Source organism: Nicotiana tabacum, chromosome 24, assembly GCF_000715075.1.
Source record: "Nicotiana tabacum cultivar K326 chromosome 24, ASM71507v2, whole genome shotgun sequence".
NCBI lineage: Eukaryota > Viridiplantae > Streptophyta > Magnoliopsida > Solanales > Solanaceae > Nicotiana > Nicotiana tabacum.
Window position 1 is genome coordinate 6,414,922 of NC_134103.1, and position 22,210 is coordinate 6,437,131.

Consider the following 22,210-nt stretch of genomic DNA (forward strand, 5'->3'; position numbering starts at 1 on the left):
TAAAAATCAAATTAACACCCCAAACCCCAGGGGACTTGGGGCAGCAGCAGGGCAGAGAACAGACTATCCTAGGGCAACCGCCTCCCCCTCCTGAATTTTTCGATCTTCTTTCTTTCAATCTCTAAGGGACCAGCAGAGAATTCACCTGAACATAGGGAAAAGAGTGACGAGAGGGAGAGAAGCAGAGGGAACGATATAGTGAGAACGAGGGTGAGAAGGGAACGACCAGAATTTCAATAAAAGAAAAGGAAAAACGTTACAGAGAGGCTACGTGAGTTTGATGATGCACTAAAAGAGACGAACGAAAGTACTGTCCTTCAAATTTTGGTTTTAAAAATGGAGGTCATCCGAGGTTGTGTTTGATTCGAGGTTTCCGGTCTGGGTTCGTGAGCTTGAAGCAACCGTTGATGTGCACTTGATTTGGAGCTCTATTGTTTAATATAAAAGGAAGATTCGTCAAAGGTTTATTCCTTCCCTTTCCTCTGTTTTTTGATTTATCTCCCGTGAGTTGTTTGTGTTTGTTTGGAATCCATGCTTTAATTGTCATTTTGTGAATGACTTGCAAATTTATGTGTGAATGTGAATACATGTTGACATGATTAGTAGAATGGAGACAGTAGGTGCACGTAGAGGACATTTCTGATTAAATGAACTTGGGCCATGGGAGTTCGAACATAATGTTAGACTTTGGATTTTTTTTCTTGTTGTCATTTTATTTTATTTAATTAGATCGCTAGGAGTATGATAGGCCGATAACACCTGGGTAGTCAAATTTTAGGACTTTCTATTTTATTTGAGGTTAGAGGTTGTCCCGTAGTTTATTATTTTATCCGAGGTATGTCCCGTGATGAATGTAATTGGAGGCTGTGACGGACATCGTGGAGTGAGCATTGTATAGACTTTTAGTATTTTCCTCTTATTTTATTTTCTTTTATTAGGCGGGGACGACCTCGAACCTCTTTTATGTTTATTTTTGGTTTTGTATGTTTCTGCCTCAATTTGAGTATTCTTTAAAGCCAACTAGATCGTGTATGCAACTGTGACTTTCACGGGACTCGGGGAATGCCTAACGCTTTCTCCCCGAGTCAAATGAACCCCCTTACCTAGAATTTCTGGTGCAATCAGTTTTAGAGTCAAATGTGTTTTGAAGGAAAATTATTATTTTAAAAACCCCACCTGGCACACCGAAACCAAATGTCAGGTGGCGACTCTGAAAAATCTTTTAAACACAATTTTTTGTCACTTTCAATTTGAAAACCCTTTTGAGCTTTACAAAATCAATTTATCTCTTTTAAATAGGGGTTAGTGAGGTGAAAAAAGGGGTGTGACAGTTGTGGCAGGGTGTTCAGTCGATTAGCTAATACCTTTTTAGTTGTCACGATTAATTTGCTGAAAAAAATTGGTCTAAAATACTCGTCATTTTATAAAAATCAAGAAAGAGTTAATTAAGTTTTTCACCTATACCCTTTTATTAACAAATGTTGAGAGAGATTAATTAGTGAAAGCATGAATAATAATAACTTGAGATCAAAGAATAAATAAGGACACTAAAATCAAATTATTCTTTTAGTTATACTCACTCCATACCTTGTTACCGAGTCCTCTATTGAGATAGGCACGCCCCCAAAATTATTTTTAAGGTGTTGTTTTACTAAATTACCCTTGTTAATGGTTATTAAAGTTATAATAACTCTAATAAATTAGCGGAGTGTTGGTACGTACTTAATAGTTAATACTAAGGGTAATATTAAAAGAAAATAATAAATCTCGACTTGTTAAAATGGACAGGTAAAAGGAAAATTACCACAACATGGTTCCTAGAGTTAGAATCTTGATTTTTGGTCGATCTTCGTGATGACAAACATAAAGCAATTTGTATTGTTCCATGATCGGATAAAATCCCAGAAACAAATAAGAATAACTTTCCTCCCAAAAAAAGTTTATGAGAGAGGATGGCAGAGCTTTCATCTCCTACGTGGTGACATTACATAAGTAAATTTTATTGCGTGAATTAACTTTTGGTATTAATAATCTTTTGTTTGGTATATTTTTGCACCCTATGTATTATTAATGCAAGTATTAGTTATACAACCTATTTTGTATTATCACATGTATAACTAATACGTACCAAACCGTGGTGTTAGCAATACCAAGACTATTAATGCATACAATTGCATGGTTAAAGGCAAAATTATTCTTAAAAACCCTTAAAGCAAAAGAATATGAATGGCCTTTTTGTAAACAATTAATTTTCTTAAAAATTATGTAATGCATTTTAATTTTTAATACATCACACCAAATAGTGGATAAGAAATAATCTCTGCATAACTAATACTCGTATTATTAACCCATGCATTACTAATCTCTGCACTACTAATACACCTTATTCATAAATATTCTTATACACCCTACCAAACGCCCCTTATAGTTGTTATAAATACAAACAAGGCCATTGCATTGATTTGAGCACATAAGGAACTTAACTCTTGTCGCTAAATAATGACGGGGAACGAGTTGTACAGATAATTTTTCTAAACGTTGTGTATTACGCTGAAAAGATCTTAGAGGGTTAGGAGGAAAAATATGTAGTTCAAACAAAAAGTGGGTGGTTGAGGGACCACGAAAAATGTGGAATTTAATAAAGTTGGAATCATGTCGTATTGTTTCAAGCTTTACAAACATACGTGAATTGCATCAAAGATTGGCAGGGAGCCATGTTAGTATCTGAAATATTATTATGTCATTTGGAAGTTGAACTCTACAACGACGCCTCTTCTTCATTCACAGAATACGCCTCTTTTGAATACTTTTTGTTGATATTTTTGCAACATCACTCAATTTTTTGAGAACTCCTTCCATTTTGAAGACCTTAAGCTATGCTCCTTTTTCCATTCAACTAGGTATCAAATTATATTCAATTTGTAATACCATAAAAAAAAAGTTAGGAAAGTGAGTCTTCTTTTTAATTCTACTTTAGGTGCCGTTTGGACATAAAACAAATTTACTTTTTTTCCAAAATCAGTGTTTGATCATAAAATTTTTAATTTTTCACTTCAAAATGAATTTTGAAATTATTCAAAAATTTGAAAAACTCCAAAAAGTCATTTTTCAAAATTCACTTCAAATCACTCACAAAAATTTAAAAATAACCAAAAATTGAATTCATGTCCAAACGTAACTCTAATTTTCAAATATCATTTTCGCTTGAATTTTCTTTTAAACTTTTTCCGGAAGTTTACAATTCCCATGTCCAAAAGCCCACTAAGAGTAATATTTGGCAGTATATTCACAATTCAACTCGGAGTCGAACCGTAATACCATAAAAAAGTAGTATTCTACAGGTTTCGCCATTTTTTATGGTGATACAATTTGAATATACTGCCAAATTTGACTCCTAGCTGAACTGGGGATGAACTGCCAAGTATTACTCTTAGTAGAATTGGAAAGAAACACTTTCGGCTAATCGTTTTTTTTTATTCTCTTTCTCCAAGAACTCTCCACCTTGTTCTTGGGATGACTTGAACTCACAACCTATTGGTTGTAAGAAGACACTTTCGGCGAAACCAGTAATTTTTTTTTCTTTTTTCTTATTTTTTTTATTCCCTCCCTCCAAGAGCTCCCCACCTTGCTCTTGGTGTGACTCGAACTCACAACCTATTGGTTGGAGGTGAAGAGTGTTCACCACTGGAGCAACTCGCTCTTGTCGACAAAACCAGTAATTAATTGTATTGCCATCCATGGTCTTTTTCCCAATTCTACTACGTACTTGATGCTCAACAATTATTTACAGATAACTTCCCTACATATCTTAGTTGAGAGCGAGAATCTACATGGTTTCGAAACTACCCCTGCCTTAGACACTGTATTTCGGGACCGCTTCATAAAAAGAAAACAAATCTCAAATTAAAAATCAAAGATTTATATCGTAACAACACTTGGGATCTTTCTCAATTATCGTTCGAAATTCCTAATGATATTGTTAAAACCATTCTAACGGTTAACATTCTTGTCTGGATGGTTGTTACCCGTTGTATTGTATCGTATTATTACTTTAAATACGATGTTTGTTTTGATTGTTACTTAAATTTTCTTGTATCGTATCGTTAATCCGTCGTTACATAACGTCGAAATATGATACTTTATGTAACAACCAATTTGGTGTGGTCGCGTCATTACCTTGCCTTTTTATCTCAATCTCACCCTTCATTATTATTAAATAATTTTATTTTATCATTTACCCTACTTTTTTATATAGTAATTTTACATTGTGTCATAATTTTTCTTTATAATATTACAAGTTTATTCTTTATATTGTTGGTGTGTGATATCATGAAATAATGACAAACGATACAATCTATCCAAATATTATATTTATCAAATGATACAATACAATATGATACGTTATAAAACGACACTTAACAACCATCCAAACAAACTAAATGAAGAAAAAATGATATCCTAACATGTAATTTCAGGCAAGGGAATCAGGTGGCATATCTTTTGGCGGCGGAAGCTACAAAACGGTCCATGCAAAAGCAAATTAAAGCAGAAAAAGTATTGGCAAAGTAGTACAAATCATCTCGCACAATACAAATCATCAGGTAACATTCTAATATATTATCTGTGTGTTTCAATACATGACATCTATGAGTAGCAAAAAGGTACACCAACTTCAGTTAATCCCAGGCACAATATGAAAAGCCAATATGGGACCTCTTCTCCTTTGTTTCACTACGAATTAAAGGGCCGAGGGAGAGAGTTTAGGAAACGAAGTATTGTGTTAATAATGAGGATATGCTGGAGTATACAAATTAGTAAAAATTAGGTAAATTATACTGATAAATTACACCTCCCTGAGATATGAGATTTCAATGATGAAATCGTCTCGCATTAACAACAGCCATGGAACAGAAACAAGATGAAAGAGCACATACACCATCATATCAAAAAGAGAGAGAGATCTAATTCAACATGAGTGCATGCATAAAGAAAACAGATCCAACTGTGTATCCCTCACTTTATCATGTGTATATATTGATAGTAGCAAACCTGTTGTTGTATGTGAAAGAAACAAAAGTGGACAAAACAAAAGAAAGAAAAATCAAAAAGAGATAAACTTATGATGTATGCGCTTAAATCGACATTCTTATGATATATGCGCTTATATCGACATCCGTATGATGTAAGCGCTTACCTTGGCAGGACATTCAAATGGCTATAAAAGGGGTATGCATTTTCATTTGGAAATCATCCCTCAACTTTTTTTTTCTCTCTTCAATTAATAAAGAACTATTTTTTGTGGTCGTGGAGTAGGCAAAATTGCCGAACCACGTAAATCTTGTCTTGTCTTGTGCAATTTATTGCTTTTTTCTTTCAAATATTTTTCCTTCTATTAGCCCTAACACGTTTCCTAGCAACTGGTATCAGAGCACAGACAGTGTAATTCTGGTAGAATAGTATAGTACTGGTGCATGTACTATTCACAAGAATAGTGCGACACAATTGATCATTGTTACTATTCACAAACACTATTCACATAAATTATTTTTGTTAAAAATGGCATCGTAAGAAGGGAATGTTAAGATTGACAAGTTCAATGGCAAAGATTTTGGATTTTGAAAAATTCAAATAGAGGATTATTTGTACGAGAAAAAATTACACTTACCTTTGACCGAGGTAAAACTTGAGACTATGGCCAAAGCGGATTGGGATCTATTAGATCGCCAAGCACTTGGTGTGATTCGTTTGACGCTAACACAAAATGTGACGTTTAATATCATTAACGAGAAGACCACTCCAGGCCTGATGAAGGCGTTATCAAATATGTACGAGAAGCCATCTGCTTCAAATAAAGTCTATTTCATGTGTCGATTGTTCAACTTAAAGATGACAGAAAGTGGATCTGTTACGGAACATATCAATGAGTTTAATGTAATATTAACTCAGTTGAGTTATGTTAATATAACATTCGATGACGAAGTCAGGGCATTGATTCTACTATCATTTCTACCGGAGAGTTAGTCTGCAACAGTAATTGCAATTAGTAGTTTATTGGAAAGTACCAAACTCAAATAGTATGATATTAGAGACATGGTTCTAAGCAAAGATATTCGTCGAAGAGAATCAAGTGATTCCCCAGGATCTTCTTTTAATATCGAAAGCAGGGGGAGAAGCAGCCAAAAAGAAAAAAGTCATGGTCGTGGCAAATCAAAGTCAAGGAGAAGAGGGCAATCCAAAAATCGTAAAGACATTACGTGTTAGAATTGCGATAAAAAAGGCCACTACAGTAGTCAGTGTAGAGAGCCAAAGAAGAAGAAGAACGATCAATACAAGGATGATAATTCAGCAAATGCAATTGCCGAACAATTGGGTGATGCACTAATTTGTTGTGCAGACAGTCCAGTCGAATCTTGGATTTTGGACTCAGGTGCATACTTTCACTCTACATCATGCAAAGAATTACTGCATAATTATATTGCTGAAAAATTCGGGAAGATTTATCTAGCAGACAGTGAACCTCTGGACATTGTTGGGAAAAGTGAAGTGTCACGACCTAATTTCACCTATAGGTCGTGATTGTGCCCAACACTATAGTTAGGCAAGCCAACTAATAAATTAAACATATATCAATAAAATTTAAATCCAATAAAAATAATAAGACACCAAATTCTATCAATGTGTGAGCCAAGACCTGGTGTCACAAGTGTATGAACATATAGTAGATTATACAAAACTCCAAATACTGTCTGAAATGAAAATAGATAGAATTAAAAATACAAGAAGAGGCACTGGTAGCTGCAGGACGGCTCAGAAAGGTAGCTCACCACTACGCCCTTGGATGATGAGGATGTGCGATGATAGTTCATCCAATAGTATCTGTCTCAGATCCTGCACAAAAAGTGCAGCAAGTATAGCATGAGTATGTAAACAACGTGTACCTAGTAAGTATCAAGCCTAATCTCGAAGTGCTAGAGACGAGATGGCCGACTTTGACACTCACTATGGGTCAATAATAATATTTGAAATAAAAGTAGAATATCTAAATCAACATGATTCACAGAATTAACAATAATTTATTTAACCAGCGGAAATAATTAAATTTCTTCAATCCAATAAATTTCAAATTTGTCAATTAGTCGCATTTACAGGAATAACAATAATTTCTTAACAAGCAGGGGTAATAATTCTTTAAATTTTAAAGATTTCTAATTTATCAATTAGCTTCACAAGCTGCAATAAACTATCAAAGTATCGTGTAATTATTATTATTAAGCACGATTTCTACCGAGGTCGTACGACCCAATCCAGAGTGTCGTGTACACTGCCGAAGGAGGTGCGACACGATCCATAGATGTATCTATCATGGTGAGGCGTTCGGCCCGCTCCACATGTGATGACCCAAAATGTCATCTTTTAATTAATAATTAATTATGTGTTCTAAGATCTTGAAAACTACTATTTATCATTCCTCGACTTACGTGCGCAGTCCGTAAAATTTTCTGGAAAGATTTTATGTGAAAAATAGATAAAAATATGAATTAGAGCTTTAAAACTCAATTGCGTTGACTTTGGTCAATATTTTGAGCAAACGAACTCGGATCAGCATTTTGAAAGTTCCAGTAGGTCCGTAGCATGAATTGGGACTTGGGCGTATGCCCGGAAATAAATTCCGAGGTCCCTAGCCCGAGATATGGAATTTTGATAAAAAATTAAAAGTTTAAGTTCAAATAGTAACCGAATGTCGAATTATGTGCAAATGTCCCTGGAATAGAATTTTGATGATTCCAATAGCTCCGTATGGTGATTTTAGACTTAGGAGCATGATCAGAATTTTATTTGGAAGTCCGTAGTGGAATTAGGCTTGAAATGCCGAAAGTTGATTTTTGGGAAGTTTGACCGAGGGGTTGACTTTTTTATATCGGGGTCGAAATCCGATTCTGAAAATTTTAGTATCTCCGTTATGTTATTTATGACTTGTGAGCAAAATTCGAGGTAAATCAGACGTGATTTGATAGGTTCCAGAGTCATTTGTAGAAATTAGAAATTTCAAAGTTCATTAGGCTTGAATCTATGTATGATTCATGTTTTTGTGTTGTTGGATGTGATTTGAAGGCTCGACTAAGCTCGTATGATGTTTTAGGACTTGTTGGTACATTTGGTTGAGGTCCTGGGGGCCTCGGGTGAGTTTTGGATGGTTAATGGATCAAATTCGGACTTAGAAGAAATAACTGAAGTTTCTGCCCTCTGCTGCATTCGCACCTGCGGAAATTCTATCGCAGGTGCGAGCTCGCAGAAGCGAGCCTGGCAAGCGCATATGCACAAATGGACTATGGGGCAATGGTCGCAGGTGCGAGGGAAATTCCGCACCAGCGCGAGTGCAGATGCGGAGGGACGCGCGCAGAAGCGGCCTGCGCAACGGGACTTTTTCCGCACATGCGGTTGGCTCAGAAGCGGCCAAGTTGCCGCATATGCGAAAATTCCCGGACAATACAAAAACAGAAGGGTTTCGAGCTTTTGCCATTTTTTGGGCATTTCAAGCTCGGGTTGAGCGATTTTGAGCAAGGTTTTCACGGAAAAACTTGAGGTAAGCCCCTTGTGATTGAGGTGTAAATCGGGGGTTGGAATTTAGCGATTTGAAAATAAGATTTGAAGCTTTGAGGGTCAAGTTGGGGTCGGATTTTGAAAATTTTGGTATGGTTAGACTTGTGATTGAATGTGCTTCAGATTTTGTAACTTTTGTCGAGTTCCAAGACATGGGCCCCACAGGCCATTTTTGAATTAATTTCGGATTTTTATTGAAAAATGTAGTATTTTCTTATAGAATTAATTCTATAATTTTTCTTGACTGTATCGAATTAATTATGACTAGATACGAGTCGTCCGGAATCGAAAAATTGAGGAAAAAGCATACTACTTAGTTAAATTGGAGCAAGTCGAGATAAGTGACTTGTATAATCTTGTGTGGGGGGAAATTTTTCCTAGGATTGGTATTAATTGTAATGTGATGAAAGTCGCGTACACGAGGTGATGAGTGTGTAAAGAGACTAAATGTGAAGGATTATTTTTTAAAATTATGAAGATCATTGACGACCCAATTTCATCTATAGGTCATGATGGCGCCCAACACTACAACTAGGCAAGCTAACTAATAAGTCAAACGTACATTGGTTAAACTTTTATTCCAAGAAAATAATAAAATACCAATTTCTACCAATGTGCGTGTGCCAAGACCCGGTGTCACAAGTGCGTGAGCATCTAGTAGATTATACAAAACTCCAAATCATGTCTGAAATGAAGTAGACAGAATATAAATATAAGAAGAGACACTGGTAGCTGCAGAACGACTCAGAAAGGCAGCTCACCATTATGCCTCGGGATGACGTGGGTATGTGATGATAGGTCCTCCACTAGTACCTGTCTCAGATCCTGCCCAAAAAGTGCAGCAAGTGTAGTATGAGTACGTAAACAATGTGTACCCAGTAAGTATCAAGCTTAATCTCGAAGTGGTAGAGACGAGATGACCGACTTTGACACTCACTAAGGGTCAATAATAATAACTGAAATAAAATTAGGATACTTAAATCAGCATGATTTACAGAATTTACAATAACCTATTTAATCAGCAGAAATAATCAAATTTCCTTCAAATGTAACAATTCTCAATATATTAATTAAATTTCCTCAATTCAAATAATTTCCAATGTATCAATTAAACCTCATTCACCGGAGTAACAATTAATTCCTTAACAAGCAAGAACAATAATTCATTAAATTCCAAGGATTTTCCAATTTATTAATTAGCTTCACAAGCTGAAATATATTATTAAAGTATCGTGTAATTATTATTATTAAGCACGATTTCTGTCGAGGACGTACGGCCCGATCCAGAGTGTCGTGTACACTGCCGAGGGACGTGCGGCGCGATCCATAGATGCATCTATCCTGCCGAGGCGTTCGGCTCGCTCCCCAAGAAAGGATGACATTTTCTTATGTGCCTCCGGAAGGAGAGTATATTTATTATAAGGTAAATTTGGGAAGAGAACAATTTATTTTAATAATTAATTGATTTAAACAAACAATCAAGCCTGTGAGATTTCCATCATTTAATATCTTTATCTAACAATTCACAATATATTCATATAGATATCAATTAATATAAATAAATCAAAGAATACAATTCCACAAGTAAGACATGCTTTGAGTCCTAAACTACCCGAACTTTAACATTAATAGTAGCTACGCACGGACTCTCGTCATCGTGTGCATACGTAGCCCCCCACAATTAGCAACAATTATTTAATTTTAATCACCTATGAGGTAATTTCCCCCTCACAAGATTAGACAAGAGACGTACCTCGTCTTGCTCCAATTTAATCCACTATAAGGCCTTTTCCACGATTATCCAACTTCGTCTGGCTCGAATCTAGCCAAAATAATTCGATACAATCACTAAATATTGTAGAAATCAATTCTATAAGAAAATACTACATTTTAAAGAAAAGATCCCGAAATTAATTAAAAATTTGCCCGCGGGGCCCACATCTCGGAATCCGGCGAAAGTTATGAAATCCGATAACCCATTCAATTACGAGTCCAACCATACCAATTTCACTCAAATCCGACTCCGAATTGATACCGAAATCTCAAAATTTCGTTTCTATGAGATTTCTAAACTTTTCCAAATTTCAATCTCAAAACACTAATTAAATTGTGAAAACAATGATATACTTGTATATGTAGACCAAATACGAGTTAGAATCACTTACCCCAATGTTTTTTCCTTGAAAATCTGCCAAAAGTCGTCTCTGCTCAAGCTCAAGTTCGTTAAAAATGGCAAATGGGACGAATGCCCTCTTTTTATAAAACTGCCCAGCAGCCTTCGGAACTGGTCCTCGAACTGGGCCTCGATCGCGACTTCGATCACAGGCTCGAGCCTGGACCTCGGTCATGGCCTCGATCAGGGCATCAAATATGTGCCTTCGATCAGGGCATCGAGGTTGTGCCTTCGCTTAGGGCATCGAGCTTGGGTCTCGATCTTAGCCCTCGAGCCTTACCTTCGATCATGCCCTCGAGCCTTGCCTTCGATCATGCCCTCGAGCCTTGCCTTCGATCGAGGCTTCGATACTAAGCCTCGTCCATGGCTCCGACTCAGGGCTCGATTATGTTCTTGATATCTGGGCTCGAGCACAACCCAGAATGTCCAGGGCTCGATCGTGGGCTCGATATCTGGGCTCGATCACAGCCTAGAATATTCAACAGAAGAGGAAAAATTGCAGCAGCTTTTTAACTCAAATTTTGATCCGTTAACCATCCGAAACTCACCCGAGGCCCTCGGGACCTCAACCGAATATACCAACAAGTCCTAAAACATCATACGAACTTAGTCGAACCTCTAAATCACATCAAACAATGCTAAAACCATGAATCATACCCCAATTCAAGCTTAATGAAACTAAGAGTTTTCAACTTCTACATTCAATGTCGGAACCTATCAAATCAACTCCGATTGATCTCAAATTTTACACACAAGTCATAAATTACATAACGGAGCTATGAAAAGTTTTGGAACTGGATTCCGACTCCGGTATCAAAAAGTCAACTCATCGGTCAAACTTCTAAACTCAAATTCTTGTTTTTAGCCATTTCATGCCTAATTTAACTACGGACATCCAAATAAAATTCCGAATACGCTCCTAAGTCCAAAATCACCATACAGAGCTATTGGAATTATCAAAATTCTATTCCGGGGTCGTTTTATAAAAATGTTGACCGAAGTCAAGCTTAGCACTTTAAGGCCAACTTAAGGAACTAAATGTTCCGGTTTCACCCCAAACACTTCCAAATCCCGAACCAACCATCCCCGCAAGTCATAAATCATTACAAGCACCTACGGGAAGTTTTATTTTAGGGAACGGGGTCCTAAAAGTTAAAATGACCGGTTAGGTCATTACATTCTCCACCTCTTAAACAAACGTTTTTCCTCGAACGGGTTTAGAATTATACCTGAAGTACTGAATAAGTTTGGATATCTGCTCCGCATGTTTTCCTCGGCCTCCCAAGTCGCTTCCTCGACTGGTTGGCCCCTCCACTGGACTTTTACTGTAGAAATCCTCTTGGACCTCAACTGGCGAACCTGTTTATCAACAATGGCAATTGGTTCCTCTTCATAACCCAAGCTATTATCTAGCTGAACTGTGCTGTAGTCTAACACATGTGATAGGTCGGCATGATACTTCCGGAGCATAGATACGTGAAAAACCGGATGAACTCCCGATAGGCTGGGAGACAATGCAAGCTCATAAGCAACCTCCCCAACTCGTTTCAACACCTCAAATGGGCCTATAAACCTTGGGCTCAACTTGCCCTTCTTCCCGAATCTCAAAATTCCCTTCATCGGCGAAACCTTCAAGAGAACTTTTTCACCTACCATAAATGATATATCACGCGCTTTCTGATCCGCGTAACTCTTTTGTCTGGACTTTGCTGTACGAAGTCGCTCCTGAATCAACTTTACCTTTTCCAAGGCATCCCTCACCAAATCAGTACCATATAACTTAGCCTCACCTCGCTCAAACCATCCGATAGGTGAACGACATCGCCGACCATATAAAGCCTCAAATGGAGCCATCTCGATGCTGGATTGGTAACTGTTATTATAAGCAAACTCGGCCAAAGGCAGGAAACGATCCCACTGACCTCCAAAGTCAATCACACATGCCCTGAGCATATCCTCCAAAATCTGAATTGTCCTCTCTGACTGTCCATCGGTCTGCGGATGAAAGGTTGTGCTGAGCTCTACACGGGTCCCCAACTCACTCTGTACTGCTCTCCAGAAATGTGAAGTAAACTGAAGGCCTCTATCTGATATGATGGAAATTGGCACACCGTGCAACCGAACTATATCCTGAATATAAATCTGGGCCAACCTCTCTGAAGTATACGTAGTCACAACAGGAATAAAATATGCCGACTTGGTCAACCTGTCAACAATCACCCAAACTGCATCAAACTTCCTCAAGGTTCGTGGCAACCCAACTACAAAATCCATAGTAATTCGTTCCCATTTCCACTCTGGTATGGTTATCTGCTGAAGTAGGCCACCTGGCCTCTGATGCTCATATTTAACTTGCTGGCAATTTAGACACCGAACTACATACTCGACTATGTCCTTTTTCATTCGTCGCCACCAATAATGCTGCCTCAAGTCACGATACATCTTCGTAGTACCTGGATGAATAGAATATCGAGAACTGTGTGCCTCCTCCAGGATCTTTTTCCTCTGTTCATCCATATTAGGAACACAGACGATCCTGGAGTCGTAGAACACCATCTGCACCAATAGTGACTTCCTTGGCACCACCTCGTAGTACCGTTTCACGAAGAACCACCAGGTTTGGGTCATCATACTGGCGAGCCTTGATCTGCTCAAATAGTGAAGACCGGGCCACAACACATGCAAGAACTCGGCTGGGATCTGAAATATCCAGCCTCACAAGTCTGTTAGCCAAGGATTGAATATCTGAGGCTAATGGTCTTTCCTCTGCTGAAATGAAAGCCAAACTACCCATACTCTCCGCCTTTCTGCTCAAGGCATCTGCAACCACATTTGCTTTGCCCTGATGATACAGGATAGTAATATCATAATCTTTTAGTAACTCCAGCCATCTGCGCTGTGTCAAAATTAGGTCCCTCTACTTGAACAAATGCTGCAAACTGCGATGATCAGTGTAAACTTCACAAGACACCCCATAAAGATAATGCCTCCAAATCTTAAGAGCGTGAAAAATCGCAGCTAACTCCAAATCATGTACCGGATAATTCTTTTCGTGGGGATTTAACTAACGTGAAGCATATGCAATAACTTGCCCTTCCTGCATCAATACACAACCCAAGCCAACGCGCGAAGCATCGCAATACATTGTATACATCCCCGAACCGAAGGCAACACTAACACTGGTGCTGTAGTCAATGATGTCTTGAGCTTCTGAAAGCTCACCTCACAATCATCGGACCATCGGAATGGAGCACCCTTCTGGGTTAATTTGGTCAAAGGTGCTGCAATAGATGAAAAACCTTCCACGAACCGACGATAATAACCTGCCAAACCCAGAAAACTCCTGATCTCCGTCGCCGAAGTGGGGCGATGCCAATTCTGAACTGCCTCAATCTTTTTGGGATCAACTTTAATACCTTCGCCCGATACGATATGTCCCAAAAATGCTACAGACTCTAGCCAAAACTCACATTTAGAGAACTTATCATATAGCTTTTGTTCTCGCACTGTCTGAGGCACTACTCTCATAAGCTGCTCATGCTCCTCCTTACTACGTGAGTAGATCAAAATGTCATCAATGAAGACGATGAAAAATGAGTCAATATATGGACTGAATACCATGTTCATCAGATCCATAAACGCTGCCGGGGCATTAGTTAAACCAAAAGACATTACCAGAAACTCATAATGACCATATCTAGTACGGAAAGCAATTTTCGGAACATTCAAATCCCGAATCTTCAACTGATGGTACCCCGACCTCAAGTCGATCTTAGAGAATACCCTAGCACCCAGATCATCAATATGCGGCAACGGGTACTTGTTCTTAATAGTGACTTTGTTCAATTGGCGATAATCAATACACATCCGCATTGTTCCATCCTTCTTTTTCACAAATAATACTGGTGCACCCCAAGGCAATACACTCGGTTTGACAAACCCTTTGGCTAGTAACTCTTCAAGCTGTTCTTTCCATTCTTTCAATTCTTTCGGAGCCATGCGATACGGTGGGATCGATATAGGCTGGGTATCTGAAGCCAAGTCAATACAGAAATCAATATCACGATCAGGTGGCATACTTGGAATATATGACGGAAATACATCAGAGAACTCCCGAACTACAGGCACTGAATCAATAGCCGGAGTCTCTGCAGTAGTATCCCGAACATAGGCTAGATAAGCCAAACAACCCTTCTCAACCATGTGTTGAGCCTTTATAAAAGAAATAACTCGATTAAATGAACTAACATGCGAACCCTTCCACTCCAGCTTAGGCAATGCTGGAATAGCCAAGGTAACATTCTTGGCATGACAATCTAGAATAGCATGATATGGAAACAACTAGTCCATACCCAGAATAATTTCAAAATCGGTCATCTCAAGCAATAGGAGATCTGCTCTAGTTTCATAACCACAGAATGTAATAATACAGGACCGGTAGATCCGGTTCATAATAACAGAATCGCCCACAGGAGTGGACACATAAACATGAGTACTCAAGGACTCACGAGAAACACCCAGGAATGGAGCAAATAGAGATGGCGCATATGAATACGTAGATCCTGGATCAAATAATACTGAGGCATCTTTCCCAAAAACAGAAATAATACCTGTAATCACGGCATCTGAGGCCTCTGCATCTGGTATAGCCGGAAAAGTATAGAACCGAGCTGGAGCGCCAACTGTCTGGCCTCTGCCTGGCTGACCTCCACCTCTAGGACGGCCCCTACCCACCTGTCCTCCACCTCTTAGTGGTCGGACTACTGGTAGAGCAACTGGCCCGATAAGCATAGGCTGCTGACCCTGCTGTACTGGTCTACCTCGAAGCCTGGGGCAAAACCTCCGCATGTGACTGGGATCCCTGCACTCGTAACAACTCTTCGGTGCGATGGACTGCTGACTAAGTGTCTGGCCCTGGGGACCTGTATACCCACTGGGAGGACCCTGAATAGCTGGTGGGCGGTAAGAACTCTCTGGGATAGCACTGAGATAAGGTCGCACTGGAGCACCTCGAGGAGGTGGTGGTGCTGGATATGGGGGTCTGCTGGACTGCCCCCTCACAAACTGACCTCTGCCCCCGGACGGAGCACCTCTGAACTCTCCAGAGTACCTGAACCGCTTATCTCTCATAATCTGCTCTCGTCTTCGCTGACGTACACCCTTAATCCTCCGGGTTATCTCCACACCTCGCTCATAAGAAGTACCCATCTTAACCTCTCGAGCCATAGTGGCCTGAATACCAGTATGTAAACCGGCTACAAACCTTCGCACTCTCTCCGCCTCAGTAGGGAGTATCATTAGTGCATGGCGAAATAATTCAGAAAACCTCACCTCATAATCAGTCACTGACATCTGACCCTGCTGGAGCTGCTCAAACTGAAATCGCAACTCTTCCCTCTGGGAGGGTGGAATATACCTGTCCAAGAAGATACGGGTGAACCTGTCCCAAGTCATGGGAGGAGAATCTGCTGGTCTGCCAAGAGCATAAGACTTCCACCATCTACGGGCTCTACCCTCTAGCTGAAAAGTAGGAAAATCAACCCCATGGGATTCCAATATCCTCATGTTGTACAGTCTATCCTTGCAACGATCAATGAAATCTTATGGATCCTCATGTCTCTCACCCCCGAAGACAGAAAGATGTAGTCTAGTCCATCTGTCCAATAGTTTCTGAGGATCGGCGGCTACAGCTAGCCTGGACTCAGGTGTAGCTGCTGCCACTGGCTGGACTCCACCCACGGGTAGTGCACCCTGGGTCTGATATACAGCAGCTGCCTGTCCATGAGCCTGCGCGGTAGGGGTTTGTGCTCCCCCGCCCGCCTAAGATGTGGTTGGGTCTGCCGGAAATAAATCGGCCAGAGTCATATTGTCCATGAATCGCAGCATACGACCCATGACATCCTGAAATCCCGGTGCAGATGTGAAGCCCACCGGAGCTGGCTCTGCCAAAGGCACCTCACCCTGCTCTTCAATAATGGGATTCTCTGCTGGATCCACTGGCGGCATAACTGGAACAGTCCTGGGACGTCCTCGCCCTCTACCACGGGCTGGAGCCCTCCCTCGGCCTCTACCTCGGCCTCTAGCAACTGGGGGAGTAGCTCTTCCCTGGTCTGGAATCTCATTAGAGCGTGTTCTCACCATCTGTGAGAGAATAAGAGAATGATATTTAGTACTACATTAATTGCACGATGGAATATGAAGAAAGGTAGTTTCCTAACACCATATAGCCTCTCGAAGATAAGTACAGACGTCTCCGTACCGATCCGCAAGACTCTATTAGGTCTGCTCATAACTTGTGAGACCTACGTGAACCTAGTGCTCTGATACCATGTTGTCACGACCCAATTTCACCTATAGGTCATGATGGCGCCCAACACTACAGCTAGGCAAGTCAACTAATAAGTCAAACGTACATTGGTTAAACTTTTATTCCAAGAAAATAATAAAATACCAATTTCTACCAATGTGTGTGTGCCAAGACCCAGTGTCACAAGTGCGTGAGCATCTAGTAGATTATACAAAACTCCAAATCATGTCTGAAATGAAGTAGACATAATATAAATATAAGAAGAGACACTGGTAGCTGCAGAACGGCTCAGAAAGGCAGCTCACCACTATGCCTCGGGATGACGTGGGTATGTAATGATAGGTCCTCCACTAGTACCTGCCTCAGGTCCTGCACAAAAAGTGCAGCAAGTTTAGTATGAGTACGTAAACAACGTGTACCCAGTAAGTATCAAGCCTAATCTCGAAGTGGTAGAGACGAGATGACCGACTTTGACACTCACTAAGGGTCAATAATAATAACTGAAATAAAATTGGATACTTAAATCAGCATGATTTACAGAATTTACAATAACCTATTTAATCAGCAGAAATAATCAAATTTCCTTCAAATGTAACAATTCTCAATATATTAATTAAACTTGCTCAATTCAAATAATTTCCAATGTATCAACTAAACCTCATTCACCGGAGTAACAATTAATTCCTTAACAAGCAAGAACAATAATTCATTAAATTTCAAGGATTTTCCAATTTATTAATTAGCTTCACAAGCTGAAATATATTATTAAAGTATCGTGTAATTATTATTATTAAGCACAATTTCTGTCGAGGACGTATGGCCCGATCCAGAGTGTCGTGTACACTGCCGAGGGACGTGCGGCGCGATCCATAGATGCATCTATTCTGCCGAGGCGTTCGGCCCGCTCCACAAGAAAGGAGGACATTTTCTTATGTGCCTCCGGAAGGAGAGTATATTTATTATAAGGTAAATTCGGGTAGAGAACAATTTCTTTTAACAATTAATTGATTTAAACAAACAATCAAGCCTGTGAGATTTCCATCCGTTAATATCTTTATCTAACAATTCACAATATATTCATATAGATATCAATTAATATAAATAAATCAAAGAATACAATTTCCATAAGTAAGGCATGGTTTGAGTCCTAAACTACCCGGACTTTAACATTAATAGTAGCTACGCACGGACTCTCGTCACCGCGTGCATACGTAGCCCCCCACAATTAGCAACAATTATTTAATTTTAATCACCTATGAGGTAATTTCCCCCTCACAAGATTAGACAAGAGACTTACCTCGTCTTGCTCCAATTTAATCCACTATAAGGCCTTTTCCACGATTATCCAACTCCATCTCGTTCGAATCTAGCCAAAATAATTCGATACAATCACTAAATATTGTAGAAATCAATTCTATAAGAAAATACTATATTTTAAAGAAAAGATCCCAAAATTAATTAAAAATTCGCCCGCGGGGCCCACTTCTCAGAATCTGGCGAAAGTTATGAAATCCGACAACCCATTCAATTACGAGTCCAACCATACCAGTTTCACTCAAATCCGACTCCGAATCGATACCGAAACCTCAAAATTTTGTTTCTATGAGATTTCTAAACTTTTCCAAATTTCAATCTCAAAACACTAATTAAATTGTGGAAACAATGATATACTTGTATATGTAGACCAAATCCGAGTTAGAATCACTTACCCCAATATTTTTCCATTTAAAATCTGCCAAAAGTCGTCTCTGCTCAAGCTCAAGTTCGTTAAAAATGGCAAATGGGACGAATGCCCTCTTTTTATAAAACTGCCCAGCAGCCTTCGGAACTGGTCCTCGAACTGGGCCTCGATCGCGGCTTCGATCACAGGCTCGAGCCTGGACCTCGGTCATGGCCTCGATCAGGGCATCGAACATGTGCCTTCGATCAGGGCATCGAGGTTGTGCCTTCGCTTAGGGCATAGAGCTTGGGTCTCGATCTTAGCCCTCGAGCCTTACCTTCGATCATGCCCTCGAGCTTTGCCTTCGATCGTGCCCTCGAGCCTTGCCTTCGACCGAGGCTTCGATACTAAGCCTCGTCCCTGGCTTCGACTCAGGGCTCGATTGTGTTCTCGATATCTGGGCTCGATCACAGCCCAAAATGTCCAGGGCTCGATCGTGGGCTCGATATCTGGGCTCGATCACAGCCCAGAATGTCCAACAGAAGAGGAAAAATTGCAGCAGCTTTTTAACTCAAATTTTGGTCCGTTAACCATCCGAAACTCACCCGAGGCCCTCGGGACCTCAACCGAATATACCAACAAGTCCTAAAACATCATACGAACTTAGTCGAACCTCTAAATCACATCAAACAACGCTAAAACCATGAATCATACCCCAATTCAAGCTTAATGAAACTAAGAGTTTTCAACTTCTACATTCAATGTCGGAAACTATCAAATCAACTCCGATTGACCTCAAATTTTACACACAAGTCATAAATTATATAACGGAGCTATGAAAAGTTTTGGAACTGGATTCCGACTCCGGTATCAAAAAGTCAACTCATCGGTCAAACTTCTAAACTTAAATTCTTGTTTTTAGCCATTTCATGCCTAATTTAACTACGGACATCCAAATAAAATTTCGAACACGCTCCTAAGTCCAAAATCACCATACGGAGCTGTTAGAATCATCAAAATTCTATTCCGGGGTCGTTTTATAAAAATGTTGACCGAAGTCAAGCTTAACACTTTAAGGCCAACTTAAGGAACTAAATGTTCCGGTTTCACTCCAAACACTTCCAAATCTCGAACCAACCATCCCCGCAAGTTATAAATCATTACAAGCACCTACGGAAAGTTTTATTTTAGGGAACGGGGTTCTAAAAGTTAAAATGACCGGTTGGGTCATTACAATTGAATTATCATCAAATAATCCAACTAGATTACATGTTTTTGAGGTGTAAATCGGGGGTTGGAACTTAGGAATTTGAAAATAAGATTTGAAGCTTTGATGGTCGAGTTGGGGTCAGATTTTGAAAATTTTGGTATGGTTAGACTTGTGGTTGATGGGCTTCGAATTTTGAAACTTTTATCGAGTTTCGAGACATGGGCCCCACGGGCCATTTTTGAGTTAATTTCGGATTTTTATTGAAAAATGTAGTATTTTCTTATAGAATTAATTCTATAATTTTTGTTGACTGTATCGAATTAATTATGACTAGATACGAGTCGCCCGGAATCAGAAAATCGAGGAAAAAGCATACTACTTGGTTAAATTGGAGCAGGTCGAGCTAAGTGACTTGTCTAATCTTGTGTGGGGAAATTTTTTCTAGGATTGGTATTAATTGTAATGTGATGAAAGTCACGTACACGAGGTGATGAGTGTGTACACGGACTAAATGTGAAGCAACGTGTTAAAGATTTTGAAATATTATTTTGCTAAATTATTTATTCCTGAATATTTTTGTAAGATTTTTGTACTCATTGTGATGGAGCCGTGAGCTCTTTATTGTTGAAAAATATTATTGATGATTTACGTTGGCATGAGCCGTGAGCTCTTTATTGTGGAAAATATCATTGATTTATTTTGGCAAATTGAAATAATTGGGCACTTGAGGTGCAAATTGTGATATATTGAGATATTGATATGCATGCGGTGGTATAAGGTCTGGGTATTGAAACACATGCGGTGAGATAAGGGTTGCTTGATACGCGTGGCTAGTAGGGGAAACTACTAGAAGTCATGCGGTGTGATAAGGATGGCTAAAACGCTGGATGCTATTTTGGGAAAAATATTTTCTTTAAAATAAATTTTGAAGGCTCCCGCGGTGAGATAAGGAAATGAGATATTGTAAATTTATTTATGATTTAGGACTACGAGGTGGTACCTCGGTAGTGCCCTTGTTGATATTGATTTATGGCCATAGTTGCCTTCGATTAATTGTTGTGATTTTCATAAAGTTGAAAGGAAATTCTGTTTTGATTCCACGAGATATTATTTGCAATTATTTGGTGTCATTAAATGTGACATACTATTTGATTCTTTTTCATAGTCATTTTATCTTATTAAATTGTTTAAACATTTTTTCATGTCATTATCTATTCTCCAGTAGGGCCTGACCTGACCTCGTCACTATTCTACTGAGGTTAGGCTTGTCACTTACTGGGTACCGCTGTGGTGTACTCATACTACGCTTCTGAATATTTTTTTGTGTAGATTCAGGTACATCTTATCAGTCTAAACGTTAGTGAGTTACCTGCGCACGGAGACTTCGAGGTATATCTGTCAGCGTCCGCAGACTCCGGAGTCCCCTTCTATCATTTTATGTTGCTTCCTTATTTTTCTTTAGACCTTGATACATAGAAACATTGAGAATAATTTTTTAGAAGCTTGTGACTTATTTCTACCGGGTTTTGGGAGTTGTAATTATTTGAATTGTAGTTTATTTATTTAAGATATTTATGATTTTTTCGCATTGATAGGCTTACCTAGTCTTAGAGACTAGGTGCCATCACGACCTCCTACGGAGAGAATTTGGGGTCGTGACACCACAAGAAAGGAGGACATTTTCTTATGTACCTCCGGAATGAGAGTATATTTATTATAAAATAAATTCAGGAGGAAGAACAATTTCTCTTAACAATTAATTAATTTAAACAGAAATATTAAGCATATGGGATTTTCATCCTTTAATATCTTCCCTAACAATTCACAATATATATATATATATATATATATATATATATATATATATATATATATATATATATATATATATATATATCAAATAATTTAATTAAGTAAAGAATATAATTTACACAAGTAATTCATGCTTTTGAGTCCTAAACTACCCGAACTTTAGCATTAATAGTAGCTACGCACGGACTCTCGTCACCTCGTGCCTATGTAGCCCCCACAATTAGCAATAATTATTAATTTAATCACCTATGAGGTAATTTCCCTCTCACAAGATTAGACAAGAGACTTACCTCGTCTTGCTCCAATTTAATCCAGTAGTAAGCCTTTTCCTCGATTATCCAACTTCGATTGACTCGAATCTAACCAAAAATAATTCGATACAATCATTAAAATTTATAGGAATCAATTCTATAAGAAAATACTATAATTTCAATAAAAATCCCGATA

At 39.0% G+C, this 22,210-nt stretch overlaps 1 long non-coding RNA gene across 1 annotated transcript; it reads left to right on the forward strand.

Annotated features, from left to right (window-relative positions):
- The first annotated feature begins 31 nt into the window (after nt 1-31).
- Nucleotides 32-21,499, forward strand: LOC107809148 (uncharacterized). Its single transcript, XR_012706673.1, has 3 exons — nt 32-462; nt 4,476-4,601; nt 21,281-21,499. It is a non-coding gene; the product is annotated as an uncharacterized LOC107809148 (long non-coding RNA).
- Nucleotides 21,500-22,210: the final 711 nt, after the last annotated feature.